The sequence below is a fragment of the Lissotriton helveticus genome, chromosome 6 (assembly GCF_964261635.1).
Source record: "Lissotriton helveticus chromosome 6, aLisHel1.1, whole genome shotgun sequence".
NCBI lineage: Eukaryota > Metazoa > Chordata > Amphibia > Caudata > Salamandridae > Lissotriton > Lissotriton helveticus.
Window position 1 is genome coordinate 765,411,847 of NC_136067.1, and position 14,483 is coordinate 765,426,329.

Consider the following 14,483-nt stretch of genomic DNA (forward strand, 5'->3'; position numbering starts at 1 on the left):
TTACTGGGCAACTGTAAATTACGAACGCCATTAATGCCATCCTTGTATAAGTTCTTAAATGTTTCACCCATACTTTTGGCCAATATGGCACTCTTGCTTATTTATTGACCTACTCTCTTCATGAGTGACCACTTCCAAAACCAATTGGTATTTTTTGTATAAGTACTCTCCTTCAGCTCTGCCCATACTGTTCTGCAATGTTCTTTGTTTTAAAGAAAGATTTATACCCTCTTCTACAGGTTTAAAGATGGCGCTGTATTAAGGCTTGTGAGACATTACGCTTTATATTATAACATTCATTATCATACCAACTGCAATGGCTACTTATGGTGGCATTAACCTTTGTGGGGTCAATTAGTTTTGACCACAGCAATTCCAGTTGTTTCAGCATGGAGCCAAAACGTGGGCAAAATATCATGGTTACTTGTAATTGGAGAGTTCAAGGAGGTAGCAACATATTTTGCCATAATAGCTTCACATGACGTGATCTCATTTAGATATTCTGTTTTAATCATGTCTTATGCTTCTCCTATTGTTGGCCAGAAGGATCTCAGGCCCACACTCCACCACATTGTATCTACTTACATAGGGCTGCTACCTACTGTTCAGTGTAGTACTTACTACAATATGGTCATGATCACTTTCGACTTTGTTTGGAACTACAATGTCAAACACATTCTACCAGCATACATAGTTGGCTATGGGATAAGCTAATAATGATTCCCTTCAACCAATATCATAAGTAATTTTTGCAAGAAAGTCAGAAGGAGTATGACCATGAATGAACTTTATGTTATGTTATGTTAATGACTCTTTTATCGCGCATGACTCACCCAGGGGCATCTCAGCGCTCACCAGGAAAGGGGGGGGATCCTGTGGTCTGAAAGTTTCAGAACAACCAGTTTTTAATTGTTTCCTAAAGGTCAGGTAGGTAGTGGCTTTTCGCACTGTCACTGGGAGGGAGTTCCAGTATTTTGGTGCTACAAATGAAAATGCTCTACCGCCTGTGCGGGTTAGCCGTATCCGGGGAATGTTCAGGAGGGCAAGAGCATTGGATCTTAGGTTACACTTGCTTGCGTGCTTGAAAAGTTTGTCCCTAAGATAAGCTGGACCTTCACCTCTTAGAGCCTTGAAGGACAGGCAACAGATCTTGAACATGGCGCGTTTTTGGATTGGCAGCCAATGCAGTTGTCTGAGCAAGGGGAGGGAAGGGGTTCCAGGGGGGCAATTCAGGACCATTCTGGCCGCGGTATTCTGTATTACTTGCAGCGTTGATAGGGTAGTGATTCCTACCTCTGCCAGCAGAGCGTTGCCATAATCCAGCCTGCTTCCTATCATTGCCTGCACTACAGTTCTGCGGTGCTCCAGAGGTAAATAGGGAATAATTCTGCGCAGTAGGCGTAGATTGTTATAGCATGATCCTGCAATGTTTTTCACATTTTCCTTCATATCCAGTTTGACATCCAGTTGGATTCCCAGGCTTTTTACTGAGGTAGAAGGTGTTGGTGCTGAGCCCAGTTGAGGGGGCCACCAGTCCGGGGTCCAAAGGACTGCGGACTTCCCTAAGAGCATTAGCTCTGTTTTTCCCGAGTTAAGTTGTAGGCATTGCTCCCTTATCCAATTTGAGGTCGCCAGCATACCACCCATAAAATGTTGTTTCTCTTCAGTGATGTTTTTACCGATTGGGAATAGTAGCTACGTATCGTTGGCGTAAGAGATAATCTCAAAGCCGAAGGATTGAATCAACTTGGCATGGGGAGCTAAATAAATATTAAATAGGGTGGGGCTAAGACATGAGCCCTGTGGTACCCCCTCATCCTATAGGAACTTCTTTTTGGAAACAAATGGGCCGAGCATGATAGTTTGCCATCTGTCCTTTAGGAAGTTTCTCAGCCACTGTAGGGCAGTGCCACCGATACCACACTCACTTAGTCTCTCCGCTAGCCTCTGATGAGATATCGTATCAAAGGCCGTGGAGAGATCCAAGAGGATCAAGATAGAAGAGCCCCCGTCATCGAGGGTACATCTTAGTGAGTCGGTGACCGCCAGCGCAGCTATTTCAATGCTGAAACCCCGTCGAAAACCTGATTGGGATGGGTCAAGTATGTTATTTGCTTCCAGGTATTGGCTAAGTTGAGTGTTTATATTTGCTTCCAGTAGTTTCCCCAGTAAAGGTAGCAGAGATATCGGCCTATAGTTACTTAGTTCCAATGGGTCTGCGGATGGCTTCTTCAAAATCGGCCGCACAACAGCTTCTTTCCAAGCCCTCGGGATGAGACCAGTCTCAATTGAAGCATTAAAAATACGTTGGATCATTGGGGCACAAAATGGGGAGACAAGGGCCATCGTACTAGGTGGACATAGATCCTGTGGGGACCCGGATTTGGCTGCTGATAATAGTTTGCTTGTCTCTGCCAGTGAGACATGATTAAATTGACTGAGCATAGCACTATTCGTTGTGGGGGGGGGGTTCCGACTCATTGTTTAATTGGATATTATTTATGTCCCCAACTGGGAAGTTTGCGTAGATTTTAGCGATTTTGTTTCATTAAAAAAGTATGCAATAGAGTCACATAGTTCCTGGGATTCTGATGGCAATTGTTTGCATACTGGGGGGGAAGCGAAGTCTCTAACAACAGGGCTTTAGTTGAATTTTTTGACTTTTCTATTTGGGTTTGAATATAGAAGCACTGAGCGTTCTTAATTTCGTGATGATAATGGGATAGCGCTGTTTTATATGTTTCCCTATCTTCCGTGAGTTTTCTCTTCCTCCATTTCCTCTCCAGTGCTTTACAAGTGGTTTTTAAGGCTTTTTATTCGCTCGAGTACCAGGGGGTTGATGGGCCTCTTTGTACTAAAGTCGCCTTTTTGGGGGGGATCACTGCGTCCAGTGGTTTCGTTAATGCTCCATTAAAACTCGCCAGCACAACAGAGGGATCTAGATCCGTCATTTCAATTTTTATGGCTTGTTCGATATAAGGTTTGGCAAAGCTGTCCATCGTCAGTTTTTGCCATGATCTTTTGTATTTGCCCTTATTGTATGTGGGGTTTACCCTATGGTTTGGCCCTGATTGGAGATAGAGAGAGAATTGGATGAGATAGTGATCTGACCAGACTAGAGGGAGTGGCTGCAGTACTTTCAGCTGTTCTGAGTTCGTAAAAATAAGGTCCAAAGTGTGGCCTGCAGTATGTGTGGGACCTGACACCATCTGATTAAGACCCAGATCACCCAGATTTGAGAGGAGCCCCTTCACCTCTGGGTTGTCTCCAATTTCACCGTGATAATTAAAGTCTCCTAGCAAGACGAAATTCTTAGAGTTCATGGCTTGCATAGCAATGAGTTCTGTCAAGGCTGTGGCAAATTTGGATTTAGATTTAGAGCCCGGCGGTCGATAGAGGAGGGCTCCGTCCCAAGAGACTGTTGGGGGATACTAGCACTTTAAAAATGCCTCGTTCCATCATCTTGTTGTTTATAGATGATGTCCAGTGCACCTGAAGGTCCTTTTTATGTGCAATTCCTATGCCCCTCCTGTCTTTCCCTTTCTGTCAAGTTATATAAATTTGTAGTCTATTGGAATAGCTATGTTAATGGCTGGTATATTAGTCGGGTTAAGCCATGTTTCTGTAAGAAAACATAGGTCCGGAGAGAGGGTCGAAATCATGTCCCAGATTTCTATCGGGTGTTTCGCCAGGGATCGAACATTGCACAAAGTAAGAGTTAGGGTCCGTTCGTGGTTCAGTCGATCTGCCAATGATGGAATCCTTGTCGGCAGACTCCCTTGCATGCTTTGAAATTGGCATGTACGGCACGAAAAAGGCCCCTCCAATGAAATAGGGAAAGTGCGGCAATATTTCCCCACCTCACAAGCTTCTTTGGGCATAGTTCGCTTTATTTCCCGCAGTGCTGCTCCCAAGTACACATATGGCTCCGATGTTTGGTCTCTCGATACCGGAGTATATGATTTGGGCAGCATCTCCCGCCTCCCGTCGGGGCTGGCATGGACGGGCGCAGACGGGCTTGCCTTTGGCGCGCCTCCGCTTCGCATCAGGGCAGGAGTCATACTTTTATGGGGGGTTAGGCTAGGTGGAGTCCCGAGCAGCTAGTCCGCCGACCCTGCACCCTCCCAAGATGGCGTCTCCTTCTTGCCCGGTCCTTCCCAGTCTCCCTCCAGCCCCAAGCTTGGCTGAAAAGGAGGAACGGGAGGATCGGGGATATCAGGTTTGAATTCTGAGTGCAGGTAAGGCTTATTTCAGGTGCGAGAGCCAAATGAGCAAAAGTGCAATTTAAAAAAAAAAATCAAGCAATCTGATTTTCGAGTAAAACTGCAAGTTTTTTTAAAATTAGCGTACTAACTGGGTCCCGGCTTTCTGCCTCAGGAGTCCCCTCCATTTATCCATTGTCTTTTAAGGATTGACGAGAAACTCTTGCCTTTCTTAGATGTTTTAGTAAGGCTCATTACTGGATTGGGAATACCTTGGCAATAATCTTCTGCCAGTAACTCTTTGTTAACAATAGCATCTGAGTGCTGCATATTGAAGACCCAACAGATCAATATCAGGCGCCTATACCCTTTACCTCTTCCTCTTTTAATACAACTATTGTACTCCTTTCCAATGTGATCAGTGTTGTTGACATCATTTCCCCAAATTGCTTAAACCTCAGGTCTTAGGGTACCACCCAGGCAGAATATATACATTCAAAATGCCAACAACACCAACTTCCTGATTTACATTTGTATGCCGCACGTGCAGCACATTAAAGATTTGCCTCACCTAGTTGCTCCATCTTACAAAATAATTTGCAGGATACTCAGACCGATAGACCACCAGCCACGCACCCATTTGGGGATCATTTCACAGGCTTATTGAGGTCCACAAATCCATTTAAATTACTTTCAGACAGAGCTCATGTTTCCTGGAAGCAGTATATTGCACAATTATGAGTGCATTTTATCCAATTATCATACTCCAATTTACCAACTAGCCCAACGATGTTCCAAATTATAATTTTTGAGCATCCCTCAATGGCAAAATTCATCTAGTTAACCTTAGGGATCCCTTATAAACCCTTGATGTGATCTGTTTGCTGTTTACTCCTTATAAATCATTCAGACTGCTCCTTCATTGTGCTTCTGCTGCAAGTGGCAGGCAAGGCTATGGCAAGCCGTGACCAATCCTGACATCCTAGTCTATCTGCCTTTTTTCCAATGCTTGGAAATTTGATTCTCCTTGAATAGTTGCTGGCTCTGATGCAACGATTTTCAAAGCTAGTGTCTTTAGTACTCAGACAGCTATCTTTCCTAACGTTCTGCTTGTGACAATGCTCCCTTAAATCTAACAGCCCAGTAGACTCCCTCAGTGGTCACTTCTTTTAATATATTGCTGATGGTATGGGAGAACATATACCCCAATTACATGGAACCTTTCCTGATGGGTTAGGACTAGCCTACTTATGCTTAGTGCTACCCTTAGCTCAGAGATTACATAAAAGAGAGCTAATGGCCTAGATCTGTTCAACGGGTTCCAAAGCCCTCATGGGGAAAGAGATCAATAAATTCCAATTGGCAGATAGTTATATCTGGATCATTTATGACCACTTTTCTCAAGCAGGAGTCGTTGGTTGCATTTTCGTTATGTACTTCATTCCCTGTCACGAAGAAAGAGGCGGCTAATGGGTTTAATTCTTATGGCACTCCAGCTGTATATGGGTGCCTTGTAACAGTGAAGTCAGCCTTTGTAGCTCCAACCTCTTTGGTGGCCAATATTATGCTGCTTTCCTCTCTAATATGTTCAGTTATAATTATCTTGTTTCTCTTCCTTCTCAAAAGGTGTTTCTTTTTCTGTACCTTTTCCTAGACATTTTTTAATGTTATGTTGATTCCCTGCACTTATCTTTCCCCATTTCACCTCCTTGTACTATATTTACTTTGCTTCCTACTTTCTGTGACACCATTGGTTGGAAGATAGGATAATTAGGTAATGATTCCTAATCGTCTCTGCCCACTATACCTTTCATTCCTGTACGCTTTTGGGTTTGGGCTTTGCTTTCCCCATTTAAAACTGAAATTAGCCACTATAGCAAGTATACAGTATGGTATTCATTTCTTCCTTGATTTTTTGTCCTTTTTCTTCTCCTTTCTACTGCTTTCTTGGCCAGCATCCCTGTTTACCAATTCTCCCTGGTGCATCTTGGTCTCCATGCCATGACTTAGCCTCTACTGTTGCAAACTTTAACCAGCTCATAGTATCCCCTTCCCCCTTCTCACTGTTTACTTCTATACTTTTGCCAGAGGGTTGGCTGCTACAGGTGATAGTTCATTTATGCTTGGCCTGATCTAATGTCCTATCTGCTTTAGTTTTAATATCACATACAATATTAGATTTAAGTGTTTCGTTGTAGTTATGCATTTTGACACCTGATACAATTACTCCATCTTCTGTCTGTCTGAGAGGCTACATCAGTGTTGCCTTGGCAATACTAAAGTTTGCTGTACCAAGGTCAGCAATGTGTCTATGTTATCTGGCACTTCCCGTGATCTCTCTAATAGCAAGAGTATAGATGTCAAAACTCTATGGAATGTATTTAAGGCTTTAGGGATGATAAATTCTTGGCATCTCACAGGCCTAGGGTTCTTGTTTGCCATATAGCTGAGGGCCAATATTGACATAAAAACGAGCCCTTCACTACTGGTTTGACTGCTTGCCTGGCTCATCGTGTTCCTCATGTTCTGGTTTTCTGACTGTGGTATCAGACCCCACCTTGGGAAGGCAGCCAGCACAAAGAGGCATATCTGGCATATCTGGGATGATATAGTCAAATAAATTTGGAGAATTTGTGCGTGAAAGTAGGTGTTATATTTTGTATTTAGTACTAGTACATTATTTACATGTATCTTGTTATATCACTTTAAGGCATGAGACTTGTTTACATCTGTTATTGAGGACTTATGCTGAGCTGTTTCTTCAAATAAACTACTTAAACCTTTGGATTGAATTCTTACAATTTTGGCGACGAGGACCCATTACTCCTGCCTTTTTCAGCACAGGAGCGGAGTATAAATTGAACCCATTTGAATTCTACAATGAATTTTCATAAATCTGGACATTTCTTAAAGATACCTCATACTTCAAGGTACTGTTCATTTAATTTGTTTCTGTAGTAATTACTACCAACTAGTCTGGCTTATTCTTAAATTTCTACAAATTTTAAAACTTTGTTTTTTAAATCTGCCAGCATTTGAACACTTCATTTGGATTGTTCCTGTATATTTTTTTTTAACTGTGATTTTATCTTATAAATCATCAACATCGTACCTGCGTGTTATTTTTCAGCGCCACAAAGCCTGCATCTTTTAAATTTACCTATGTTGTTAGACGCGTGATGAATAGAAATCACTCGCGCTGCTGCCCAAGAACGACGCTGTTTGTGCTGCTGCCTGGAAACGAGACACTAATCTCACTGCGTCATCAAAACTAGGACGTGCATCACGTTGATCGCCTAGCAACGCAACATACAATACGGAAGCCATTGAATACGTCGTGCTTCACGTTGTTTGCCTAGCAACGGAATAACAACACGGAAGCAATTGCGGTCACCGCTCTGCCGTTTTGTTGCTCGGCGAATTTACAGATTACATGGAAGCAGTTGCTACTATCAGGCTTTTGTATTGTGAGTAATTACCAACAAATTTACAACACGCAAGCGATTTAAACACAGCTGAAACACTCTTAAGTGTTTATTCTAGTTACTGGGTTTCTATTCCTTGATATCCACACGGTAACATTCTAATTTAAAACGAAGTACTTCTATTTCATCTATTTTGGTGAAACACGAGTTTGTTTTCAGTACAAAAATCTTTCTTTTGTATTTACATTTATTTTACCACTGGATTTTAGTCTTATTTATTTATTTATTTTTAAAAATGCAGTTTGATCCCCCAGCCAAATGTTTACAGAACAAAGGTGATCCTCCTATGCCATGGTCCAGATGGAAAGAGGAATTCTTTAATTACATGAAGGCTATTGATGGGGAACGCATGGGTGCTGAGAGAAACAAAAGCATTTTACTTCACTGTCTTGGCTCGGAAGGCCAAGACATTTTCTGAACTTTGCCACAATCTACTTCATGTATGGGGGAAGGTGATGCTGTGAATGTGTACGTTGAGGCATTGTCTAGACTTGAAAAGAGGTTTAAACCAACTGCTAGCATTGCTTTAAATAGATTCAAATTCTACACCAGAGCGCAAAAAAATGATGAATCTTTTGATGATTTTCTTACGGCTTTAAGATCTCTTAGCCTACATTGTAACTTTGGGACAATGTGTGATGAAATGCTGCGGGATCAAATCATCGTCCATGTTAAAAATAAAAAAATCCAGGAGAAACTCTGGTGCATGGGAGATTCCAATTTGGAAGAAACAATTGCAGTAGCTAAATCCACTGAAATGTCAGAGAAATGGATGGATGTCGTCAAGCAAAACTCTAATATTAATAAATCCACTTCTGAAGAAGTTTGCGTTATTAAACCAAAATCTGATAACAAAAGTTCTTATGTTGCGCAAGGAAAGAACAAAGGGAATGTTAATAATTTCCTTTATAAAAGACAAAATAATTACAACAATTCCTTTTCTTGCTTTAGGTGTGGTAGTAAATCACACATTGCTTCATTTCAGGGATGTCCAGCTATCAACAAGGAGTGTAAGATTTGTGGAAGAATTGGACATTTTAGCAATGTTTGTAGAGACAGACGTTTTAACCAGACACGCATTTCGTGCAACAAGTTAGATTCCACAAAAGTGTCTTGTATTAATGAAAGTACAGAAGTTGATCAAACTCAAGAACTTAAAAAAGGTTTTGTTGTTTCTATTGTTCAAAGGGGTTGTGTTGTGATAGGTAACATGAAGTCTCCCATATGTTACTTTTATGTATATAGTAAGGAAATAAAACTCATGGTTGATTCAGGATCGCCATGGACGATCATTACTAAAGAACACTTTAGGAAGAGACTTGTAAATGTATGTGATATTAGACGGTTACTTCCATCTGATATCATTGCTGAAAGTTTCAATGGATCTATCATTGATATTGAGGGTTTTTTAAAGGTACCTCTTACTTTCAGAAATAGAACTGCTATGATTAAGTTATATATTGCGGTTAAGGGTGTTAATGTTTTAGGTTGGCATGACCAATATGAGTTAGGTATCATTCTCAATCCACGTTCAAAAGATCCAGTATCTTTATGTAGTGAAAAAGACATGGTAAGTACTATCAGTCATGAGGTAGTTGGGAAAGAAGATATAAGAGAAGACACGAAATATTGGAGTCACAAATATAGCAAAGTGTTTTGTGATGATTTGGGAAAGTTAAAACATTTTGCGCACAAAATTGTGTTAAAAAATGATGCAATTCCTGTTAAACAGAAATTGAGAGGTGTCCCTCTTAATGTGAGAGATGAATTAAAGGAGATGTTGAATGACCTTCTTAAAGAGGGCATAATAGAACCAATTGAGTCCTCAGAATGGGTTTCTCCCATTGTATTGGTGCGAAAACCTGATCAAAAATTGCGTGTATGCATTGATTTAAGAGCGTTAAATTCAAATATCATAATAGACTCTCATCCCCTTCCCAACATTAATGAGCTGGTCTCTTTATTTGATGGTGCGCAGATCTTTACCACACTTGATCTCAGATCAGCGTATCATCAAATAGAGTTAACTGAGGAATCCAAAAAGTACACTGCTTTTATCACACCTATGGGGTTATTCCAATATAAAAGAATGCCTTTTGGATTAGCCTCAGCGGCCTCTGTTTTTCAGAGAGTAATGTTTCAAATATTTAGAGACTTAGATTCCTTTGTCAAGTGCTTTCAAGATGATATTTTGGTATTTTCTAAAAATGAACTTGAACATGCGTCACATTTGGATCAGGTTTGCAAAAGACTGGAGGATAGTGGCCTCACCTTAAAAGCACATAAATGTAAGCTATTTTGTAAATCTGTTGAATATTTAGGACATACATTATCAGGTGAAGGTTTAGTTCCCAAGAAATCTAATGTTGAGGCTATTCTTAAAGCACCAGCTCCAGTAAATAGAGAACAATTACTTTCCTTTTCAGGCATGTGCGAATACTACAGTAAGTTTGTAGAAAAATTTGCAACCAAAATGGAACCGTTAAGGAAGTTGTTGAGGCAGAAGGTAACTTTTGAGTGGAAAAATGAACAAGACAAGGCCTTTCAGGATATTAAAAATGATATTATTAGTGCTCCTACCTTGAAACCATTTAGGATGGGTTATAAATGCATTATAACTACTGACGCTAGCTTATATGGGCTTGGTTGTTTTCTGTCTCAACAAGATAGAAATACTGAGTGGAATGTCGCTTTTTCATCTAGAACTCTTACTGAAACTGAACGGAGGTATGCTGTCATAGAGAGAGAGTTGCTTGCATGTGTGTGGGCGGTGGAACATTTTAGAATTTATGTTTGGGGCAGCAATTTTGTACTTAGGACAGATCATAAACCTCCTATACACATATTATCAGTGGGCTGAGGTTGGAACTCTACGGCAAGAATTGCACGTTTGGCATCTAAATTGCAAGAATATAATTTTTCTGTAGAGTATATTCCTGGAAAGAAAAATGTCACTGCAGATTTTCTTTCACGTCTGCCTTGTAATGTTTGTTCAGAAAAGGTGAATGCAGTTAATGATGTGGATTTCGTGTTGGGTGTGACGGATGTAATTCCACCCCATTATCAAGATATTACTGAGAATAAATGGAAAGAGTCACAAGATACAGATGAAGTGTTTGTACTCATCAAGAAATATGTGATAGAGGGTTGGCCCAGCAAAAATTGTATTAGGTCAGATTTATTACCATTTTTCCAGATTGCCAATGAATTATTATTAGAAGGAGAGTTCCTTTTTAAATCCGGGAAATGTATCCCACCACATGGTGTACGTGAATTAATTTTAATGTTGGCACACAAAACACATCCCGGCATTTCTGCAATGAAACGTTTAGTAAGATTGCTTTTTTGGTGGCCAGGTATGAACAGATTCATAGATCGCACTGTCAGGGATTGTAGTGAATGTTGTGATAAGGATAAGATGTTAAGAGTCCATGTTCCACCGCTTAAACCTGTTCAATGGCCTCAAGCTCCTTGGAGTAAGATTGCTTTTGACATCTCAGGTCCCTTTTCTATCTTACCGGAAACCTCGCGTTTTGCACTGGTCATGATTGACTATCACTCGAAATGGCCTGAGGTAAAATTTGTTGCCAAGGCTACTACGAGTGCTGTCATCAGTTTTTTTAGAGACGTTTTTGCACGGGAGGGTTGTCCTTCTACCTTAGTTTCAGATAATGGTGTGCAGTTAGTCTCTACAGAGATGGAGAGTTTTCTGAAGAGTTGTCAAATCAAACACATGCGCACTTCTTTGTATGAACCTCATGAGAACGGACAGGTTGAGCGCTTTAACCGGGTGTTGAAAGGGTTTGTAGCGGATGCGGTTAAAGGAAAAGGTGATTGGTTGAATATAGTTAGGGAAAAATTATGGAATTATCGCATCACTCCACACACCACCACGGAGCTTAGCCCTTTTAGATTGCTTAAGGGTCGAGAACCAGCTTCGGCCATTTGCCCTTGGTGGTTTAAAGAAAAATGTACAAAAATTGTGGAAAGCAAGGTTGATGTTCAGGAAGTTGCTGATAGAGTGGCTTGTAAACAGGACAAAGCCATGTAATGGTACAATAATAAATGGAAGACCAAAGAACATGACTTTGAAGTTGGTGATTGGGTCAGGATTCTCAAACCTTTTTTTGTAAGTAAAGGAATGAGTAAATATGGTAGACCTAGCCAAATTAAAAAAGTTTTCAGGAATACGGTTATCACCCAAGACGGTAAAGTTTGGAATTCAAGAAGAGTGGCTAAATGTCCTGCACAAAATATCAAATTATACCAGGAAGATTCTATGCATGAGAACAAGTGTGGTGATGTACCAATTTGTGATTCTGTAGCATCTAGAATCAAAAGAAATGTTCGGGTCAGAAACAGGCCTGTTTCCTTACGTGATTTTGTATAAGTTATAGTATCTATTTATTTGCATGTGTGTTTTAGTTAAAAGGGGAGATGTGTTATATTTTGTATTTAGTACTAGTACATTATTTACATGTATCTTGTTATATCACTTTAAGGCATGAGACTTGTTATCATCTGTTATTGACTCTGTATTCTAAACAGAGCTTTGTTAATGTAGCATTCTGTACTAAGAAGGCAGTTGTATCCTGCTGCCATCCAGTCAGGACTTATGCTGAACTGTTTCTTCAAATAAACTACTTAAACCTTTGGATTGAATTCTTACAGTAGGTCTCTCACAACTTTGTGTAATTCAGTTATAATGATGTAGATCTTGGCTATGCAACCATTCAGAGCCTCATTTGCCATGACCGGCTTCTCTGGGGCGTAGTAATCATAGTTAGGTGGCTATGCTTGTTCTACCTCTTGGTCAGCTGGTTGCGCATATACATTTTCAGTACCTCAGCTTGTTCATCCAATTGCTATATTATCCCAATGTCTTACTATATTTCCAACTCTATTTTCAACTTTGTCATGCATCTCGCACACCGCCAGTATGCACCCATTCACTCTGTCAATTGCTCTACTGTGGTAGGTTTTACTGCTCAACCCAGCATGGCTCTCAGAAGCAGCTTTATGGTTAATTGTCTGAAAGTAGCTCTTAATTAACTTAGGGACTGAGTTGGAATCTGGCAGGGGTTCAACTGGAGACACCTGCTGATTAGGGAGCATTTTATTAGGGGGCATATTTTGGGAAATTATTGGTGACACTCTTTGGTGGATCTTCTTTCCCTTTGGTAGGGTCATAATCAGTCAGTTGTACACTCTCAGGGAGCATCTCAGCACCTTTTTCCCATGTGATGATTTCTTCCTGGCTGTCATTGCGCTCTTCGATTTATTGATTGTTTAGCAGTCGACTTCGGAGGAGAACAGGTAGTATTTGTTACTCTAGAACGCTAATATTACCAAATAGCATGCGGACAAAATACCCTTGAATCCCTGTCTATTTGGCTTGATATCACCACCCTTATTACTGACTACCGCCTAACTGGTGCCGCTGCCCTGTTAGCTTACCACTGGTAGCGCTTCTATGGACCCACTGCCCTCATCTAACCACCCTTTTAGTCGCCACCTCTCTATGTGACTTCCCAGGGAGCTAGTACGGTTTTTCAAGTGGCGGGTTTATCGCGGCGCCCCGTGTTCGCAGCAGGTGGGGGAGACCATACAGGGCTGGCACTAGAACAACAGTTGGAATGTCAGTTAGCAATGTTCTTGGATCCTGGTATTAAATATTGGGTCTAGTATTTTTCAGCAAAATACACAAGATGATGGACGGAATGTTGCACAATGGCAAAACATACACCCCAGTCACAGGTCTGGGTTTAATCCATCGTTATTTTGCTCACCAAGCCACCCCAGTTCAGACATGGCTATATTCAAATCAGTCTTGACCCTGTGCCTCATGGTAACAGTCCAGACCGAACTGCCAAGCCATGTCTTCCCTGGACCGGAATCAAGCATCCTAGGACCGGTTTCTGGCTATCAGCCGTCTTCAGCCAGGATAGCTTGACTCCAGTGGCTTAGTGAGCAGGGGACCCACGTCTGGGCATACCCTTCCCACATAGGGTGAACAGCAAAATACACAAGATGATGGCAGGTAATGTAAGAGGACTTATACACTGCCCATTCACCAAGATCAGGAAAGCAGCACAACGCTTACAGCTGCTCTCACCGTTGATCATTGTAACTTTGCTCTCTTGGTTCTCCTCGGTTCTCCTCCTCTTCTGTGAAAGTGTTATAGTGGGCTGAAGACCATGAAAAGGCCATTAGTACCCAGTTGTGCTTTTTTTGGTAAAAGGCAGGCTGGATAGGAAGAGAAAAGATCGGTCTTCTCACCAATGGCCACCCCAGTTTGAAACAGAGAGGATTTTATCAAGGGTGGGAACACGAGTGCAGACATAAGACACGCAGGCCTGCTGACTAGGGTCTCTAATGCTAGTACACACTGGTGCATGCTCTGTAAAGGGGAGGTTTTCACCAGCACGTTAGCCTCCTCGTACTTCCTACTTGTGCTCATTACTGGCATTGCAACCCCCCTCTCAGCCTAGATGCCAAATGCCAGTGTGGCTCAGCTCTGACTGGCAGTGCCGCCTCCACCAACATCTTCCAATAGCTCAAGTGTGGCTCCTCCTCCTCAGCGTCGAGTAGCAGTCCTCTCACTCCTGCCATGTCAGAGCAATGCCGCACATGCAATATTATCAAACGTTTTTCATTCCACTTTATAGAAATGAAGCATTTTGTCCCAGTATACCTCATTTGAATGCAGGATCAATTGGAAAGAGACTTTCTCCCTATCTGATCAATATCTGGAGGTGGGAGCCTCACAGGACTGATTGTGCCAAAAAGCTGAAGA